This window comes from Schistocerca americana, chromosome 9 (genome assembly GCF_021461395.2).
Source record: "Schistocerca americana isolate TAMUIC-IGC-003095 chromosome 9, iqSchAmer2.1, whole genome shotgun sequence".
In the NCBI taxonomy this organism is placed as follows: domain Eukaryota; kingdom Metazoa; phylum Arthropoda; class Insecta; order Orthoptera; family Acrididae; genus Schistocerca; species Schistocerca americana.
Genome location: NC_060127.1, coordinates 184,107,443 through 184,128,171, shown reverse-complemented (window position 1 = coordinate 184,128,171; position 20,729 = coordinate 184,107,443). Strand labels below are relative to the sequence as shown.

The 20,729-nt window shown below is 45.1% G+C and overlaps 1 non-coding gene across 1 annotated transcript; it reads left to right on the top strand.

Moving 5' to 3' along the window:
- Nucleotides 1–6,017: 6,017 nt before the first annotated feature.
- Trnat-ugu lies at nucleotides 6,018–6,091 on the top strand. Its single transcript has one exon. It is a non-coding gene; the product is annotated as a tRNA-Thr (tRNA).
- Nucleotides 6,092–20,729: the final 14,638 nt, after the last annotated feature.

Genomic DNA, 20,729 nt, shown 5'->3' with positions numbered 1-20,729 from the left:
CATAGACAACTATATCATCTGCGAATAGCCTTAAAGAGCGTCCGACGCGTTCTACTAGATCGTTTATACATATTGGAAACAGCAACGGTCCTATTACCTTTACATCTGTCGATTTAGTTCCGTTAAGAGCCACCTGTTGGGTTCTGTCAGGAAGGAAGTCTTGAACCCAATCGCAAGTCTGCTCCGATACTCCGTTAGCTCGTATTTTTTTCATTAAACGGCAATGCTGGACGGTGTCAAATGCCTCACTGAACTCAAGGAACACGGCGTCAGCCTGACTGCCGTTGTCCACTGAGCTGAGGATCTCATGGAGGAACAGAGCGAGCTGAGGTTCGCAGGATCTCTGTTTGCGAAATACATGTCGATTTTTATAGAGGAGCTGTTCATTTTCCAAAAACATAATAATACTTGAGCGTAAAACATGGTCCATAATTCTACAACAGATTGACGTCAACGATATAGGTTTATAATTGTGTGGATCTGTCTTAAGGCCTTTATTAAAAACGGGAATGACCTGCGCTTTCTTACAGTCGTTAGTTACTTTTTCTTGGTCAAGTGATCTGCGATAAATTATTGCTAGAATGGAAGCAAGTTCTTTCGCATAATCTTTATATAGAATCTCATAGGTACTTCGTCTGGTCCTGACGCCTTTCCACTATTAAGCGATTGTAGCTGCTTTTCAATTCCGCAATCGGTTATCTCAATATCTGCCATTTCGATGTTCGCACGACGGTTGAAAGGAGGGACAGTGTTACGATCTTCCGCGGTGAAACAGCTTCGGAAGACCGAATTCAGTTCTGTGTATGGTACAAGTTTCAACGACCAGCGGTACTTGGCAGTGAGAAATGATGCGAAAGCTTCTTTCGTCCTTAAGTTTCGCGCACCAGAGTATGTTGCGAAGATAAGACCAACGCCAGCTCATGCGACTTAAATCTGGCATCCACTGACTGGGAAAATTACACGTTTATCTCAGGGCGCAGAAGCAAAGACTCTTGTGAAGCTATTGTAGGAGCGCTCACAACATAAATCCATGAGCAACTGGTTAGAAAACGAACTCGAGATGGTAACATATTACATATCTTGGCGACATACAGGCCTCATCTTTTTGAGGAAGTTAATCTAGAAGAACGTATTAGCGACCGTAATGTCGTTGAGGCTTCTATGTCAGTGGAAGTTGCAAAAAAAAAAAAAACAAAGAAACAGTGTAGAGTTTTTTTGTTTTGAAAAAGCAAATAAAAATGTCATTAATGAATACCTTCGTAGTCTGCTCCAAGCATTCACCGCGGGGCACAAAGATATTGAGCATCTTTCGTTGGAATTTATAGGTATTGTCCACTACGTGCTAGTGAAGTATGTGCCTAGCAAAATATAGGGGAGGGAAAGGATCCACCTTGGTACACCAATCATATTAGGAAGTTGCTGAGAAAGCAGAGAATTTTGCAAAGACGTTTTAAACGCAGTCACTGCCCCGCTGACAAACAGAAATTGTGCGAAATGAAAGCAGCTATCCAAAGTTCAATGAGAGATTCTTTTAACGAATTTGAAAGCAATATTTTATCTGCGGATTCTAAAAATAGCCCCAAAAAATTTTGGTCGTACGTAAAATATATGAACGCTACAAATACTTCAATACCTTCTCTTGCTGACAGTATGGGTAATGTAACGGATGATGATAAACAGAAGGCCGAAATTCTAAACCTAGCTTCCAAAAACTCGTTTACGGTAGAGGACTGCAGCACCATTCCCCCTTTCAATTATCGAACAAACGCAAGGATGGCTGACATAGCCGTCAGTGTATCTGGGATTGCAAAACAGCTAAGATCCTTAGACGCCAGGAAGGCATGTGCCCCAGACGGTATCCCCGTAAGATTCTATGTGGGTTATGCTACAAATATAGCACCATTCTTATCCATCATCTATCAGGGATCATTGGAACAGCGGAAAGTTCCACGAGACTGGCAGAGGACCCAGGTCACGGCAACCTATAAGAAGGGTAGAAAATCGGATGCTCATAATTACAGGCCAATTTCACTGACATCGATTTGTTGTAGACTCATGGAACATATTTTGTGTTCGGGCATAATGATCTTTCTAGACTCTAAGAAGCTTATCTGCAGAAACCAGCCGGCCGGAGTGGCCGAGCGGTTCTAGGCGCTACAGTCTGGAACCGCGCGACCGCTACGGTCGCAGGTTCGAATCCTGCCTCAGGCGTGGATATGTGTGATGTCCTTAGGTTAGTTAGGTCTAAGTAGTTCTAAGTTCTAGGGGACTGACGACCTGAGAAGTTAAGTCCCATAGTGCTCAGAGACATTTCGCAGAAACCAGCACGGGTTTTAGGAAACAGCGGTCATGCGAGACACAGCTGGCCGTCTTCGTGCATGATATACAACAGGCTCTAGATACCGGCTCCCAGGATGATGCCATATTTCTCGACTTTCGAAAGGCGTTCGACTCAGTTCGGCACTGTCACTTGCTCCAAGCAGTGCGCTCTTGCGATCTATCCGATGACATATGCGGTTGGATAGAAAGTTTTCTAACAGACATGGAGCAGTATGTCGTCCTGAACGGGGTGACTTCAACAGAAACAAGCGTAACTTGAGGTGTGCCCCAGGGCAGCGTAATAGGTCCTCTGCTTTTTACGATTTACATAAACGATCTGGTTGATGGTATTGACAGCGGCATTAGAGTGTTTGCCGATGATGCTGTCGTCTGCAGGAAAGTAGTATCACACGAAAGTTCTGAACATATCAATGAGGATATGCAGAAAATAAATGTGTGGTGTAATTACTGGCAGTTATCTCTCATTATTAGTAAGTGTAACCAACTGCGTATAATGAAGCGAAAATCCCCATTAATGTACGAGTACAAAATGAATGCCCAGTCTTTGGAAGCGGTAACATCCGTCAAAGATCTCGGTGTGACTATTCGAAATGATTTCAAATGGAATGATCAGATTACACAAGTAACTGGCAAGGCGAAATCTAGATTGCGGTTTATTGGCAGAATCCTGAAGCAATGCAGTCCTTCAACAAGGGAAATTGCTTACAATACGTTAGTTCGTCCAGTCTTCGAGTATTGTTCGTCTATATGGGACCCTTACCAGTTTGGTCTGATTCAAGAGATTGAGGTCTAAAGAAGAGCGGCAAGATTCCTGACTGGTACATTTAGTCATCGCGAGAGCGTTACAAATGTCATAGAAAGTTTGAAGTGGGACACACTTTAAGACAGACGACGCGCTAAACGGAAGGGACTGCTCACTAAATTCCAAACTCCGATCTTCGCCGAGGATGTAGAGCCTATATTATTACCACCAACTTTCAAATCGCACAATGATCACCATTCACAGATAACGGAAATTAGAGCTCGTACCGAGGCGTTCAGAAAGTCGTTTTTCCCTCGCGCGATCCGCGAGTGGAGCAGATGGGGGGAAATATGACTTTGGCGCGAATTGTGCCCTCCGCCACACACCGATTGGTGGCTAGCGGAGTGTACAGGGTGTTACAAAAAGGTACGGCCAAACTTTCAGGAAACATTCCTCACACACAAAGAAAGAAAATATGTCATGTGGACATGTGTCCGGAAACGCTTACTTTCCATGATAGAGCTCATTTTATTACTTCTTTTCAAATCACATTAATCATGGAATGGAAACACACAGCAACAGAACGTACCAGCGTGACTTCAAACACTTTGTTACAGGAAATGTTCAAAATGTCCTCCGCTAGCGAGGATACATGCATCCACCCTCCGACGCATGGAATCCCTGATGCGCTGATGCAGCCCTGGAGAATGGCGTATTGTATCACAGCCGTCCACAATACGAGCACGAAGAGTCTCTACATTTGGTACCGGGGTTGCGTAGACAAGAGCTTTCAAATGCCCCCATAAATAAAAGTCGAGAGGGTTGAGGTCAGGAGAGCGTGGAGGCCATGGAATTGGTCCGCCTCTACCAATCCATCGGTCACCGAATCTTTTGTTGAGAAGCGTACGAACACTTCGACTGAAATGTGCAGGAGCTGCATCGTGCATGAACAAATGTTGTGTCGTACTTGTAAAGGCACATGTTCTAGCAGCACAGGTAGAGTATCCCGTATGAAATCATGATAACGTGCTCCATTGAGCGTAGGTGGAAGAACATGGGGCCAAATCAAGACATCACCAACAATGCCTGCCCAAACGTTCACAGAAAATCTGTGTTGATGACGTGATTGCGCAATTGCGAGCGGATTCTCGTCAGCCCACACATGTTGATTGTGAAAATTTAAAATTTGATCACGTTGGAATGAAGCCTCATCCGTAAAGAGAACATTTACACTGAAATGAGGATTGACACATTGTTGGATGAACCATTCGCAGAAGTGTACCCGTGGAGGACGATCAGCTGCTGATAGTGCCTGCACACGCTGTACATGGTACGGAAACAACTGGTTCTCCCGTAGCACTCTCCATACAGTGACGTGGTCAACGTTACCTTGTACAGCAGCAACTTCCCTGACGCTGACATTAGGGTTATCGTCAACTGCTGGCAGTAGTGGCGCTCGCTGTATTGCAGTAGTTCGAGTAACGAAGATTTGCCTCGTCCATTGCAGGTGTCCTCGTCGTTCTAGGTCTTCCCCAGTCGCGAGTCATAGGCTGGAATGTTCCGTGCTCCCTAAGACGCCGATCAATTGCTTCGAACGTCATCCTGTCGGGACACCTTAATTCTGGAAATGTCTCGATACAAACGTACCGCACCACTGCTATTGTCCCGTGCTAATCCATACATCAAATGGGCATCTGCCAACTCCGCATTTGTAAACATTGCACTGACTGCAAAACCACGTTCGCGATGAACACTAACCTGTTGATGCTACGTACTGATGTGCTTGATGCTAGTACTGTAGAGCAATGAGTCGCATGTCAACACAAGCACCGAAGTCAACATTACCTTCCTTCAATTGGGCCAACTGGCGGTGAATCGAGGACGTACAGTGCATACTGACGAAACTAAAATGAGCTCTAACATGGAAATTAAGCGTTTCCGGACACATGTCCAGATAACATATTTTCTTTATTTGTGTGTGAGGAATGTTTCCTGAAAGTTTGACCGTACCTTTTTGTAAGACCCTGTATATGTATATGTAGATGATACTGTGCTAGTTAGCGCTTTATCGAAACAGCAACTCCCTGCGTGACGTACCCACAAGAGCACATAAGGCGCCAGTAAGTGGTGGGGTAGATTTATGACCAACCACGGAGGTGGCTCCATACGGGGCATTAAGTCCTAATCTTTCGGTAAGAGGTCCGCGAGAGGTTGTGGGCGGTCGGCGGTGGGTGGCCCCCTCCGCTGCCGCCGCGTCAGCTGATCGCGCTGCTGCGACCTTGGCCGACCACTGTGCCGGCGCCGAGGTCACGGTGCGCCCCAAGGCCGGGCCCCGCACAGCCGCGGCTGCCGCCCACACCTCGCCACCAGCCGAGCCGCCGCCGCAGCCAGCACTCCCTTACCACCGCTCCACCTAGCCTACCTGCGTACACCGAGTCCGTCAGTGTGTTGACAGCACACCGACTTGTTGTTCACAACTCTGTACTAGTGTTCCACAAGGATCATTGCTAGGTCCTCAGTTACGTGTGCTTAGACGATCTGAACGGTTCTTTTATCTAAACGATGTGGAACGAATTAGTTTACAGGATATGTACACACGATTATTGCTAACATTCATGAACACATTATCGTTTTGTTATCATGCAACTACCAGACGTACCGGTATGAAATGAGCGTTAAGATACAAATGTGTCGATACGGAACATTTGTTGTGAACGAGCCTTTTTTTTTTTGTTTGGTTGGTATGACATCTATATACTAAGTATTTACTCTCTTAGCTGCTTACAGGCGTTGACATACGTCAACGGGGACAGATGAAAATGTGTGCCCCAACCGGGACTCGAACCCGGGATCTCCTGCTTACATGGCAGACGACCCTTAGCTGCTTCGGGAGGCGTGCCAGAGATAAATCCCTGCAGTCGCACTATCCTCTGTGTCCTCGGTGGCTCACATGGATAGAGCGTCTGCCATGTAAGCAGGAGATCCCGGGTTCGAGTCCCGGTCGGGGCACACATTTTCATCTGTCCCCGTTGACGTATGTCAACGCCTGTAAGCAGCTAAGGGTGTTCATTTCATTGGTATGACATCTGTCAAAGATGTTTGGTACACATCAAGTCATGGAACAAACAACATCATATGTTTTCATCGTGTTAACAGTGTCGAATTTTGTACCAGAAAGTGATGATTTGCGAAAAGCATTATTTTTTTTCTTTCATTTGAAAGAAAGTGCTGCAGAGTCGCATCGAATGCTTCTCGAGGCATATGGTGATCATGCTCTGTCAGAAGCAACATGCAAAAGATGGTTTCAACGTGTAAGTAGGCTGTTTAGGTTTTTATGTTGGTAACGCCACGTAGCGCTCTATATGAAAATCACTGACTGTGCTGTGTGCAGTCTGTGGTTGGGTGGCATTGTTGGAATAGTCGCTATTGTAGTGTTGGGCAGCTGGATGTGAACAGCGCGTATCGTTGCGCAGTTGGAGGTGAGCCGCCAGCAGTGGTGGATGTGGGGAGAGAAATGGCGGAGTTTTGAGAGCGGATGATCTGGACGTGTGTTCATCAGAGACAGTAAATTTGTGAGACTGGATGTCATGAACTGCTATATATATTATGACTTTTGAGCACCATTAAGGTAAATACATTGTTTGTTCTCTATCAAAATCTTTCATTTGCTAACTATGCCTGTCAGTAGTTAGTGCCTTCAGTAGTTTGAAGCTTTTATTTAGCTGGCAGTAGTGGCGCTCGCTGTATTGCAGTAGTTCGAGTAACGAAGATTTTTGTGAGGTAAGTGATTCATGAAAGGTATAGGTTATTGTTAGTGAGGGCCATTCTTTTGTAGGGGTTATTGAAAGTCAGATTACGTTGCGCTAAAAATATTGTGTGTCAGTTTAGTGTTGATCAGAATAGGTGAAGAGCGAAATGTCTGAGTATGTTCAGTTCTGCTCAGTTGTTTGAAAATCAAATAATGTCAGAGGTTTATCAGCACAGTAATTCATTAAATTTTCTGAGGGGACGTTACAAACGGTTCAGAAATAATGAATAATAAGAAATGAAGAACGTGGAAGACCACCAAAAAAGTTCGAAGACGCCGAATTGCAACCAACATTGGATGAACATGATACTTTGAGTCAGAAGCAAAAATGGCAGCAATGCTAAATGTTGCACAACAAACAATTTCTGACCGTTTGAAAGCTATGGGAATGATCGAAAAGTGTGGAGAATAGGTGCCACATGAATTGAATGAAAGACAGACGGAAAACCGAAAAACCATTTGTCAAATTTTGCTTCAAAGGCATGAAAGAAAATCAATTTTGCATCGAATTGTTACTGGCGATGAAAAATTGATTTATTTTAAGAATCCTAAACGGAAAAAATCGTGGGTTAATACGGGACAACCATCAACATCGACTGCAAAGCCAGATCGATTCGGCAAGAAGACAATGCTCTGTGTTTGGTGGGATCAGAAAGGAATGGCGAATCATGAGCTTCTAAAACCCGGGGAAACTGTGAATACTAATCGCTACAGACAACAAATGATCAATTTGAACTATGCATTGATCGAAAAAAGACCAGAATTGGCCAGAAGACATGGAAAAATAAGTTTTTTACACGACATGGCACCTACACACAAAGCAAAACTGGTTCAGGATACAATCAAAACACTTGGCTGGGAGCTGCTACCCCACCCGCCGTATTCACCAGACTTGACCCCTTCCGACTACCATTTGTTTTCATCAATGGGACACGCATTGGCGAGGAACATTTCGATTCCTACGAAGAAGTCGAATGCGTGTCTGATTGGTTTGCTTCAAAAGACGAACATTTCTATAGGCGTGGTGTCCACAAATTGCCAGAAAGGTGGTCAAAATGTATACAAAGCAATGGTCAGTACTTTGAATAAAATGTTTTTACTTTTCAATTCAAAATTAGTGTTTCATTTTCACAAAAAAACGCTCATTTCATACCGGTACACCTGGTACACTTACATCTAAGTTTTTTCAGGCTGCCAATTTTTCAGTTGAATCAGTTGAAATTCGTCTTTGGGAGAGAAGGAGTTGTTCAGGAAAAACGATTTTAGTTTAGAAAGAAAACTACGTTGCTAGTTGTCAGGCATTCGTGCTGCATACTGAACTCCTTTCTGCGCCGTTGACAGCTTTAAGAATGGATAATATAGATCCCTCTTTCCTCTGTTGCTGTAGTTGCGGACATCACTGTCCTTTTCAAATTGTGGAAGATTACTTATGACGAATTTCAATGGCAAATAAATGTGTTTTGACTGTGCAGTCAAAATGCTTAACTACATGACGACCGCGGGGGAACTTCACATACTATTCTTATGACAAGCTTTTGTGCAATCAATAGTTCATTTGTATACGGTGAGTTTCCTCAGAAAATTATTACATAAGACTTTATTGAGTGGAAACGTGCAAAATATGTCTTGTAATTTTCACACTTCCTTCGCATACGTGGCCTGCTCGCGTACCTCTCAAATCATAACATAAACGAAGTCCGGCAGATTTCTCTTAATGCGGAGAAATCTACACTGCTTTATTATAGGTCCTTTTCTAACGTTTTCGCGTCCTTCACCTTGACTGCGTTCTAAAGCAGGAGAACCAAAGTCAGATTTGTGTTATATTTCTAATGACGTTTAGGTAATTGGCACGCTACAATACATCTTTGTGCGGTTCTTGGTAGCGGGAAGTGGATTACCAAATAAAAAAAAAATTGACTGTTGTTTAAAATAGACGTACTGCCGTTCATATCTTTAGCGGACAAATATGCAAGAACGCAACCACGGTGGTTAATGTCTTCGTGGTGGCTTAACAACATTTTCTTGACAGTTTTTTTGTTTCGTTTCTGGACAAGAAGTTAGTTCCGGTGCTCAAGGCATCTGGTACACCCTGTACATCTTGAGATACCTCCTAATACCGTATTGGCTCTTCTATCACGAGGCGACGTGCAGCCACTCGACACGGCATAGACTCAACAAGTCGTTGCAAGCTCCCTGCAGAAATATTGAGCCGTGTTGCCTGTACAGCCGTCCATAATTGCTAAAGTGTTGCCGGTGCTGGATTTTGTGCACGACCTGATCTCTCAATTATGTCCGGTAAATGTTCGATGGGGTTCATATTGAGACTTGGCAAGACAGCCAAGCCACTATGAGATAGCCGAAAGGCACGCGTTTAAGCTCACGCAGGCTGGCGTGAGGTCTGGAACAGTTAAAGGAGTTGAGTCTAGTAAAAAAAGTACGTAGCTTCTGGAATACTTAACTTTAATCCATAATTGGTGAACATCGGTCTGACGGTACATGCATCACAACATAAATAGCAAATGATAATGGGGCCTTGCTAGGTCGTAGCAAATGACGTAGCTGAAGGCTATGCTAACTATCGTCTCGGCAAATGAGAGCGTAAATTGTCAGTGTAGCATCGCTAGCAAAGTTGGCTGTACAACTGGGGCGAGTGCTAGGAAGTCTCTCTAGACCTGCCGTGTGGCGGCGCTCGGTCTGCAATCACTGATAGTGGCGACACGCGGGTCCGACGTATACTAACGGACCGTGGCCGATTTAGAGGCTACCACCTAGCAAGTGTGGTGTCTGGCGGTGACGCCACAGTTCATGTCGGGTGCTCTGGGTAACGAAATCTATGGTTCAAACTGTTCAGAATGTTCTTCATGCTAGTGGCGAACAATTGTGCCCACTGATATGGCGCACTGTCATCCGTAAAAATTCCGTCGTGTCCGGGAGCATGAAGTCCATGAATGGTTGCAAATGGTCTCCAAGTAGCCGAACATAACCATTTACAATCAATGATCGGTTCAGTTGGTCCTGAAGACAGAGTCCATTCCATGCAAACTCTGCTCGCACCAGTATAGAGCCACCACCAGCTCGCACAGCGCCTTGTTGAAAACATGGGTTCAGGGATTCGTGGGGTCCGTACCACACTCGAAGCCTACCAGTAGCTCTTATCAGCTGCAGTCGGCGCTTATCTGACCGGGCCACTTTTTTCCATTGTCTAAGTTCGGAACAATATGGTCCTAATCCACGACAGAGAGGGGCTGAAAGCGATGCTGTGCTGTGAGCAAAGGCATTCGCGTCCTGCTGCCGTACCCCAATAACGCCAAATTTCGTCGCATTGTCGTAACATAAATGTCCGTCGTACGTTCCACATTGATTTCTGCGGTTATTTCAGGCAGTAGTGCTTGTCTGTTAGTAGTGGCAACTCTATACAAACGCCGCTGTAGTCGGTCCTTACGTGGCCATCGGCCACAGCGTTGTACGTGGTGTGAGAGGTGATGCCTGGAGTTTGGCGGTCTCGGCACACTCTTGATATTGAAGACCTCGGACTATTGAATCCCCTAACGATTTCCGAAATGGAATGTCCCCTAGTTCCAGCTACCATTCCTCACTAAAAGTCTGTTAACTCCCGTCGTGCGAGCACAGTCACGTCGCAAACCTTTTCAGGTGAACCACCTGAGTACAAATGGCAGCCTCCGGCAGTGCACTGTGTCATTTCACACCTCCTGTACGCGATACCACCGCCATCTGTATATGGGCAAATCGCTGCCCCTTGACTGTTGTCACCTAAACGCATACTACGAGGGTAGTTTGAAAAGTCCTCGGAACGGAGTAGAAAAAACGCTTACGTCAGCAATTTTTTTGTTTTATTTCGCATGTAGCCTCCATGTACACTAATGCACTTTATTCAGTGAAAATTAGATTCCTCCAATCGTGGAAATTACCCGTCAACTTCTGCTGTGAGTTATTCGTCTGAAGAGAATCTCGGTCCACCGAGGAAAATTTTGAACTTCAGGAAGTGATGGAAATCTGATGGTGCAAAATAACGTGAATACGGCGGGTATGCCAACAGTTCGTATCTTAGTTCACGTGTTTTTTGTCATGGAAACAACTCTTGTGTGTGGACGCACATTGTCTTAATGAAAGGTGACTTTCTTCCTGGTCATACCTGGCCTGTTCGCGCGTTGTCTTGTTGTAGTTTGACCAGGAGGCAAGCTTAGTATTTTCCCGTAACTGTTTGACCTGTGGGAAGCTAATCTGTCAGCGGAATCCCTTTCGCATCCAAGAAAATAGCTCCGTGACCTTTCCGGCCGACCGTATTGCCTTTCCTTTCATTGGTGGTGGCGAATCAAGATGTTTCCACTGCTTTCACTGTTATTTTGACTCTGGGGTGCAGTAGTGGCTACACGTTTCATCTCTGAGGACAGACCGGCACAAAAAAAAAAAAGCTGTCGGTTGCTCTGAAAACAGGTAAAACATTGTTTGGACATTTCCATTCTAGTGCGTTTATGATCCTTCATTTAAGAGTTGCAGCGCCGATGTGTCAGATAATACACTCATATCCAGTTCCACTACTGAAACATGATACGCCTTTCTCATGTCATCCCTACAGCCTCAGTAACGTCTCACTCAGTGACCATTTTATGCACTTTTGCAATAATTTCTGGGGTATTAGTGGCACGTCTTGGCCGGCCACTACGCATATCATCATCCAAGCTCTCCCGACTAAATTTAAACTCGATTGTCCACTTTGCAGTAGTTGAATATAGAGGAGCAGACTCATCTTGTGTGTTCTGAAAATCGGCCTAAATATCCTTTTCTTTCATACCTTTTATACGAACTTGTGACTGTGACATAAAGCTAATCAGGAAGAATGCGACGACATTGCAAATCAGTAGTACTGCACAACTGCTGTATAGCCACTAAACAAGAAGCCACCAACCGATAAATCAGTGACTTTATCTAACTCGTTTCGGGCAGAACCCATTCTCAAACTAAAACGACAAACAGATAACTTTGTAACTATACAAAGACTATACAGAGTATGAAACTACAAGTTGGGTGAAAATCAAACAGCTGAAATACATTCAACGAAAATTTTTATGATGACATATACAGGGTGAGTCACCTAACATTACCGCTGGATATATTTCGTAAACCACATCAAATACTGACGAATCGATTCCACAGACCGAACGTGAGGAGAGGAGCTAGTGTAATTGGTTAATACAAACCATAAAAAAATGCACGGAAGTATGTTTTTTAACACAAAGCTACGTTTTTTAAAAATGGAACCCCGTTAGTTTTGTTAGCACATCTGAAAATATAAACAAATACGTAATCAGTGCCGTTTGTTGCATTGTAAAATGTTAATTACATCCGGAGATATTGTAACCTAAAGTTGACGCTTGAGTACCACTCCTCCGCTGTTCGATCGTGTGTATCGGAGAGCACCGAATTACGTAGGGATCCAAACGGAACGGTGATGGACCTTAGGTACAGAAGACACTGGAACAGCACATTACGTCCACATGCTAACACCTTTTTATTGGTCTTTTTCACTGACGCACATGTACATTACCATGAGGGGTGAGGTACACGTACACACATGGTTTTCGTTTTCAATTACGGAGTGGAATAGAGTGTCTCCCGACATGTCAGGCCAATAGATGTTCAATGTGGTGGCCATCATTTGCTGCACACAACTGCAATCTCTGGCGTAATGATTGTCGTACACGCCGCAGTACATCTGGTGTAATGTCGCCGCAGGCTGCCACAATACGTTGTTTCATATCCTCTGGGGTTGTAGGCACATCACGGTACACATTCTCCTTTAACGTACCCCACAGAAAGAAGTTCAGAGGTGTAAGATCAGGAGAAACACGGTCGTCATCGTAAACATGTCCCTGCAGAAGCTGCTCGCCGACCGTGGCCCGTGTTTGTTACAACACGCAACTGAACGACGGAGGTTTCAAGCGTCAACTATAGGTTACAATATCTCCGGATGTAATTAACATTTTACAATGTAACAAACGGCACTGATTACGTATTTGTTTATATGTTCAGATGTGCTAACAAAACTAACGTGGTTCCATTAAAAAAACGTAGCTTTGTGTTAAAAACATACTTCCGTGCATTTTTGTATGGTTTGTATTAAACAATTACACTAGCCCCTCTCCTCGCGTTCGGTCTGTGGAACCGGTTCGTCAGTATTTGATGTGTTTTACGAAATACATCCAGCGTGTATAAATATACACTACTGGCCATTAAAATTGCTACATCACGAAGATGACGTGCTACAGACGCGAAATTAAACCGACAGGAAGAAGATGCTGTGATATGCAAATGATTAGTTTTGCAGAGCATTCACACAAGGTTGGCGACACCTACAACGTGCTGACATGACGGAAGTTTCCAACCGATTTCTCATACATAAACAGCAGTTGACCGTCGTTGCCTGGTGAAACGTTGTTGTGATGCCTCGTGTATGGAGGAGAAATGCGTACCATCACGTTTCCGACTTTGAGAAAGGTCAGATTGTAGCCTATCGCGATTGCGGTTTATCGTATCGCGACATTGCTGCTCACGTTGGTCGAGATTCAATGACTGTTAGCAGAATATGGAATCGGTGGGTTCAGGAGGGTAATACGGAACGCCGTGCTGTATCCCAACGGCCTCGTATCACTAGCAGTTGAGAGTACAGGCATCTTATCCGCATGGCTGTACCGGATCGTGGAGCCACGTCTCGATCCCTGAGTCAACAGATGCGGACGTTTGCAAGACAACAACCATTTGCACGAACAGTTCGACGACGTTTGCAGCTGCATGGATTATCAGCACGGAGGCCATGGCTGCTGTTACCCTTGATGCTGCATCACAGACAGGAGCGCCTGCGATGGTGTACGCCGGCCGGGGTGGCCGAACGGTTCTAGGCGCTACAGTCTGGAACCGCGCGACCGCTATGGTCGCAGATTCGAATCCTGCCTCGGGTATGGATGTGTCTAATGTCATTACGTTAGTTAGGTTTAAGTAGTTTTAAGTTCTAGGGGACTGATGACCTCAGAAGTTAAGTCCCATAGTGCTCAGAGCCATTTTTTTTGACCCGTGGTTCTACCCTTCATTCGATCCCTGCGAAACCCTACATTTCAGTAGGATAATACGCGACCGCATGTTGCAGTTCCTGTACGGGCCTTTCCGGATACAGAAAATGTTCGACTGCTGTCCTGGTGAGCACATTCTCCAGATCTCTCACGAACTGAAAACGTGAATGGTCAATGGTGACCGAGCAACTGGCTCGTCACAATACGCCAGTCACTACTCTTGATGAACTGTGGTATCGTGTTGAAGCTGCAGGGCAGCTGTACCTGGACACGCCATCCAAGCTCTGTTTGACTCAATGCCCAGGCGTTTCAAGTCTGTTATTACGGCCAGAGGTGGTTGTTCTGGCTACTGATTTCTCAGGATCTATGCATCCAAATTGCGTGAAAATGTAATCACATGTCAGTTCTAGTATAGTATATTGGTCCAATGAATCCCCGTTTATCATCTGCATTTCTTCTTGGTGTAGCAATTTTAATGGGCAGTAGTGTAGTATGTAGCAAACAAAACTGCCGTGGCAGACTAACTGACGAACCACAACACGATAACCAGAAAGACAATTTAAGCCATCAGAGGGCCGTGATGAATACAAAACTAGTGACACGTAGCGACAAAACCAGAATTTTTTTTATTATTTTTTTTATTTTTTCATAAGACATGTAGTATACTTCATTTCTTAAAATAGAATAAAATTTGCTTTTTTATTCAACACCGCGCTCCAGTGGCTTAAGTTGTCTTCCTAGTTATGCTGTTGTAACTACTCAGTTAGTCTGCCACGGCAGCTTTGTTTGTTGCGTAGTGTTTTTATATATCTGATCACCAGTATGTTCGTAGCGTGTATTCCAACTGTTTAATTTTGACGATACTTCTAGTTGCACACTCTTGTATGTTATTTGTATAGTTGAAAAAATGGTTCAAATGGCTGTGAGCACTATGGGACTTAACGTCTGAGGTCATCAGTCCCCTAGAACTTAGAAGTACTTAAACCTAACTAACCTAAGGACATCACACACATCCATGCCCAAGGCAGGATTCGAACCTGCGACCGTAGCAGTCGCGCAGTTCCGGACTGAGCGCCTTGAACCGCTAGACCACCGCGGCCGGCAGTGTGCCCCGAGTTAGCATTTCATCGAAGCAGCAGCAACTTAAAACAGCTGAAAGCCAGCATCGATGCCATGGACATTGGTGATCAAAAGATAGCGCAAGGCGCCGGGCCACGAATTACATGCCGGCCGGTCTTGTTTATCTCCCGGAGTGGTTGTTTCAGAGAGATGGCCAGTCATAGCAAAAAAATGGTTCAAATGGCTCTGAGCACTATGGGACTTAACTTCTGAGGTCATCAGTCCCCTAGAACGTAGAACCACTTAAACCTAACTAACGTAAGGACATCACACACATCCATGCCCGAGGCAGGATTCGAACCTGCGACGGTAGCGGTCGCGCGATTCCAGACCGTAGCGCCTAGATGCGCCCGCCCACCCCGGCCGGCTTGTATAGTTACGTTCTCTGTTATTTGCTATATATTTCTGGTTTGCAGAAAGTCTGGGAAACGCATCAAATAAAGCCATTGGTTTATGAACTGGTGGCTTCTTATTAGTGACCGATAGAGCAGTTGTGCAGTACTCCTATTGATTTTTTTTCTTTTACGAGTACTTAACCACTGCTGGAATCTCGATTTTGTCCCCATGTTCATAAACCACTAAATGGAAACAACAAAAGAGAGACGTCGGAATCACAGACCCCTACCCAGAACACTGATGCGTCACGTGCTGACTCTCACGGGATGACCTATTATTATGCTGGAACATCGTTCCGCTAGAGCTGGCATGCGATGCTGATCCCGCGAACTTTTCGAACTGCACTCTGTAGTTTCCTTCCTAATTCCGTCTATTGTCCTCGTTAGTCCTTTCTGAAGATCTGAGAGGAGCGAAGATTACAATAAACTTTCTAGTTAGTTTCTCATGTAGTGTTCGCTCCATTTATTCTTGTCTAAGGGACTGATTCTTGAAGCTGAAAATGTCGCATGTTAGGTCCTCACGGTTCGGTTTATCTTAATAAATTTTACGATGGTTTTTGGATGATTTATGTTTTTACGTTAATATAGGCTATTTTCTCACATTTTAGTACATCATACAGTCTTTCGATTTATCGCATTAACAAAGCCTAAATTACATTCTTCGCACAAAATAGAAAACTACGTCCGATCACATCAGAGGCACCCTAACGACTCTCACACTCTGCGGAAATAACCATATTCCAAAGCATTTACAACTTTTGGTAACAAATAAATTTCTGCTAGTTTCTGTTACATTATTACTTTCGATTATTAATTCAGAAATGAAGCCAGAAGTAAAGATAGTAACTAGTAGAGTATTGCGTAATTGATCATAGAAATTTTAAGTGCGCCAATAATTCGAAATTTCAAATGTTTCTAAAAAAATTTTTGACTGTGCATTCAGAACTAGTATTTATCGATTATAACATCGAGACTAAAACATTTTAGAAAGTAATTCATTTTCAGAAATTTTAGCTTGTAGTATAACATACTGTGTATAAAATTACATGAAAGTCTTCAGAAAAGCAACTGAGATCATACTGACCTGTCAAAAAATCGAAAAATAATACTGGTATCGACAACTAGTATTGAGGAAAAGTAATGCTGGAGGAGCAGTTCGCTGTTAACTGTTACTTGTAGGTGCCGTCGCGTGAGGTGTGTACAGGGTGGTCCACTGATAGTGACCGGGCCAAATATCTCACGAAATAAGCATCAAACGAAAAAACTGCAAAGCCCGAAACTTGTCTAGCTTGAAGGGGGAAACCAGATGGCGCTACGGCTGGCTCGCTAGATGGAGCTGCCATAGTTCAAACGGATATCAACTGCGTTTTTTTACTAGCAACCCCAATTTTTAACTACATATTCGTGTAGTACATAAAGAAATATGAGTGTTTTACTTGGACGACTTTTTTCGCTTTGTGATAGATGCCGCAGTAATAGTCACAAACATATGCTCACAATTTTAGACGAACAGTTGGTAACAGGTAGGTTTTGTAAATTAAAATAGAGTACGTAGGTACGTTTGAACATTTTATTTCGGTTGCTCCAATGTGATACATGTACAATTATGAACTTATAATTTCTGAGAACGCATGCTTTTATAGCGTGATTACCTGTAAATACCACATTAATTCAATAAATGCTCAAAATGATGTCCGTCAACCTCAGTGCATTTGGCAATACGTGTTACGGCATTCCTTTCGATAGCGAGTAGGTCGCCTTCCGTAATGTTGGCACATGCATTGACGATGCGCTGACGCATGTTGTCAGGCGTTGTCGGTGGATCACGATAGCAAATATCCTTCAACTTTCCCCACAGAAAGAAACCCGGAGACGTCAGATCCGATAAACGTGCGGGCCATGCTTCGGAAACCAATCCACCTGTCATGAAATATGCTATTCAATACCGCTTCAACCGCACGCGAGCTATGTGCCGGACATCCATCGTGTTGGAAGTACATCGTCATTCTGTCATGCAGTGGAACATCTTGTAGTAACATCGGTAGAACATTACGTAGGAAATCAGCATACATTCCCCCTTTTAGATTGCCATCGATAAAATGGGAGCAAATTATCCTTCTTCCCATAATGGCGCACCATACATTAACCCGCCAAGGTCGCTGATGTTGCACTTGTCGCAGCCATCGTGGATTTTCCGTTGCCCAATAGTGCATATTATGCCGGTTTATGTTACCGCTGTTGGTGACTGACGCTTCGTCGCGAAATAGAACGCGTGCAAAAAATCTGTCATCGTCCCGTAATTTCTCTTGTGCCCAGTAGCAGAACTGTACACGACGTTCAAAGTCGTCGCCATGCAATTCACGGTGCATAGAAATATGGTACGGGTACAATCGATGTTGATGTAGCATTCTCAACACCGACGGTAAATTTTAACACGGGTAATGTATCACGAAGCAAATACCGACCGCACTGGCAGAATGTTACGTGATACCACGAACTTACACGTTTGTGACTATTACAGCGCCATCTATCACAAAGCGAAAAAAGTGGTCCAACTAAAACATTCATATTTCTTTACGTACTACACGAATGTGCAATAAAAACTGGGGGTACCTATTTAAAAAAAAACACAGTTGATATCCGTTTGACCTATGGAAGCGCCATCTAGCGGGTCAACCATAGCGCCATCTAGTTTCCCCCTTCAAGCTAGACGAGTTTCGTTCTTTGTAGTGTTTTCGTTTGATGCTGATCTCGTGAAATATTTGGCCCGGTCACTATCAATGGACCACCCTGTATATTGTGTTTCTGTATTGAACTGGGGACCCAGAAACGACGGAGATGCTTCGTCCCGCCGTAGCCCTCAGTGGTTCACAGCTCCACAACGGGCCACAGCAGTCCACCCACGCCACCGGCACCCCACACCGAATCCAGGGCTATTGTGCGTTTCGGCCGCCAGTGGACCCCCCCCCCCCCTCCCTCCCTCCTCCTCGGTAACGTCTCATACCAGACGAGTGTAAACCCAAATGTGTGTGGTAATTATCCGCCGGGCTGATTCGTGCCGGGGACCGGCACGCCTTCCCGCTCGGGAAGCAGCGCGTTAGCCCGCGCGGCTAGCCGGGGGCGCTTATCGCTGGAGGCACTAGCAGGTGGTGACAAAGCCGACCGGGTGCAACGCATTAACGCATACGACGCCGTTCAGGTGTTCAGTTCGCTCGCAGAGAGTGAGAGAGTCACGGCTGGAAGCTGACTGGTTGGCCCACCGGAAGGGGGGGAGCCTGCGGGGCCGACACAATGTCTGCCACTTACATAACGACCGCGGCCCTGCTGTTGAAACACCTAACCACAGACTCACAGCAGTGTGTGTGTGTGTGTGTGTGTGTGTGTGTCTGCGATAGCCTGCGGCCAGCACGTACCCCGCTCACTGCTGGAAGCTGCGCTTATTTTCCCCGCCCGGCTCAACAACTTGTCATTACCTCTAAGCGGTGTGCTTTAGCCGTTCTCTTTCACAGTTACGGCTTGTAACAACTTCTTTCGTAGGCACATCAATCTGTTTCTTTCAGTGACAAGCTACTGCGCTTAGCAACTAGTAGCGTCTCGCGATGCAGTGGATATTTTTGTGTTAGCGGGAGAGCCAACACCGTGTTACGAGTGGAGGCCGAAATGCACGCGTTTTAGCTCACGCAGGCTGGTGTGAGGAGGGAAGAACTGTACTGATGTGAGGTCTGGAACATGACAAGGAGTGACAATTCAGAAAGCGGACGTAATTAGTTTCATACTTAACTTTAATCCATTAATAATGAACGTCGATCTAGACGGTACATGATTCACAATATTATCTGTTCAGAAAATATTCTTGAAGTAATTATAGTAACTAAATATGGCGCCTTGCTAGGTCGTAGCAAATGACGTAGCTGAAGGCTATGCTAAACTGTCGTCTCTGCAAATGAGAGCATATGTAGACAGTGAACCATCGCTAGCAAAGTCGGCTGTACAACTGGGGCGAGTGCTAGGGAGTCTCTCTAGACTAGACCTGCCGTGTGGCGGCGCTCGGTCTGTAATCACTGATAGTGGCGACACGCGGGTCCGACGTATACTAACGGACCGCGGCCGATTTAAAGGCTACCACCTAGCAAGTGTGGTGTCTGGCGGCGTCACCACAGATATCTCAGTAACGCATCGATACTACACTGAAGAGCCAAAGTAAACTGGTACACCTGCCTAATATCGTGTAGGGCCCCCGCGAGCACGCAGCAGTGCCGCAACACGACGTGGCATGGACTCGACTTATGTCTGAAGTAGTGCTGGAGGGAAGTGACACCATGTATCCTGGAGGACTGTCCGTAAATCCGTAAGAGTACGAGGGACTGGAGATCTCCTCCGTGAACACGTTACAAGGCATCTGAGATATGCTCGATAATCTTCATGTCTGGAGAGTTTGGTGGCCAGCGGAAGTGTGTAAAGTGAGAAAAATGTTCCTAGAACCACTCTGTGGCAATTATGGATATGTGGGATGTCGTATTGTCCTTCCGTCGCAATGCACAGTGGACAAGTCACCTGGCAGAGTCGTATGTAATCCATGGATTCATGAGGTGGTTTCCATACCCGTACACGTCCTTCCGCTCGATACAATTTGAAACGAGACTCGTCCGACCAGGCAACATGTTTCCACTCATCAACAGTCCAATGCTGGTCTTGACGGGCCCACGTGAGTGGTAAAGCTTTGCGTCGCGCAGTACACGAGCGGGCCTCCGGCTCAGAAAGCCCATATCGATGATGTTTCGTTGAATGGTTCGCACGCTGAAACTTGTTGATGGCCCAGCACTGAGATCTACAACAGTTCGCTGAAGGCTTGCACTTTTGTCACGCTGAACGATTCTCTTCAGTCGTCGTTGGTCACGTTCTTGCAGGATGTTTTTTTCAGGCCGCAGCGATGTTTGAGATCTGATATTTTACAGTACTGATATTCACGGTACACTCGTGAAATGGTCGTACGTGAAAATCCCCAATGCATCGCTGTGTCCCATCGCTCGTGCGCTCACTATAACACTACGTTCAAACTAACTTAAATGTTGATAACCTGCCGTTGTAGCAGCAGTAATCGATCAAACAACTGCGCCAGACGTTTGTTGTCTTACATAGGCGTTGCCGACCGCAGTGCCATACTCTGCCTGTTTACATATCTCTGCATTTGAGTACGCATACGTGTGCCAATTTCGTTGAGTATACAGGACGGTCTTACC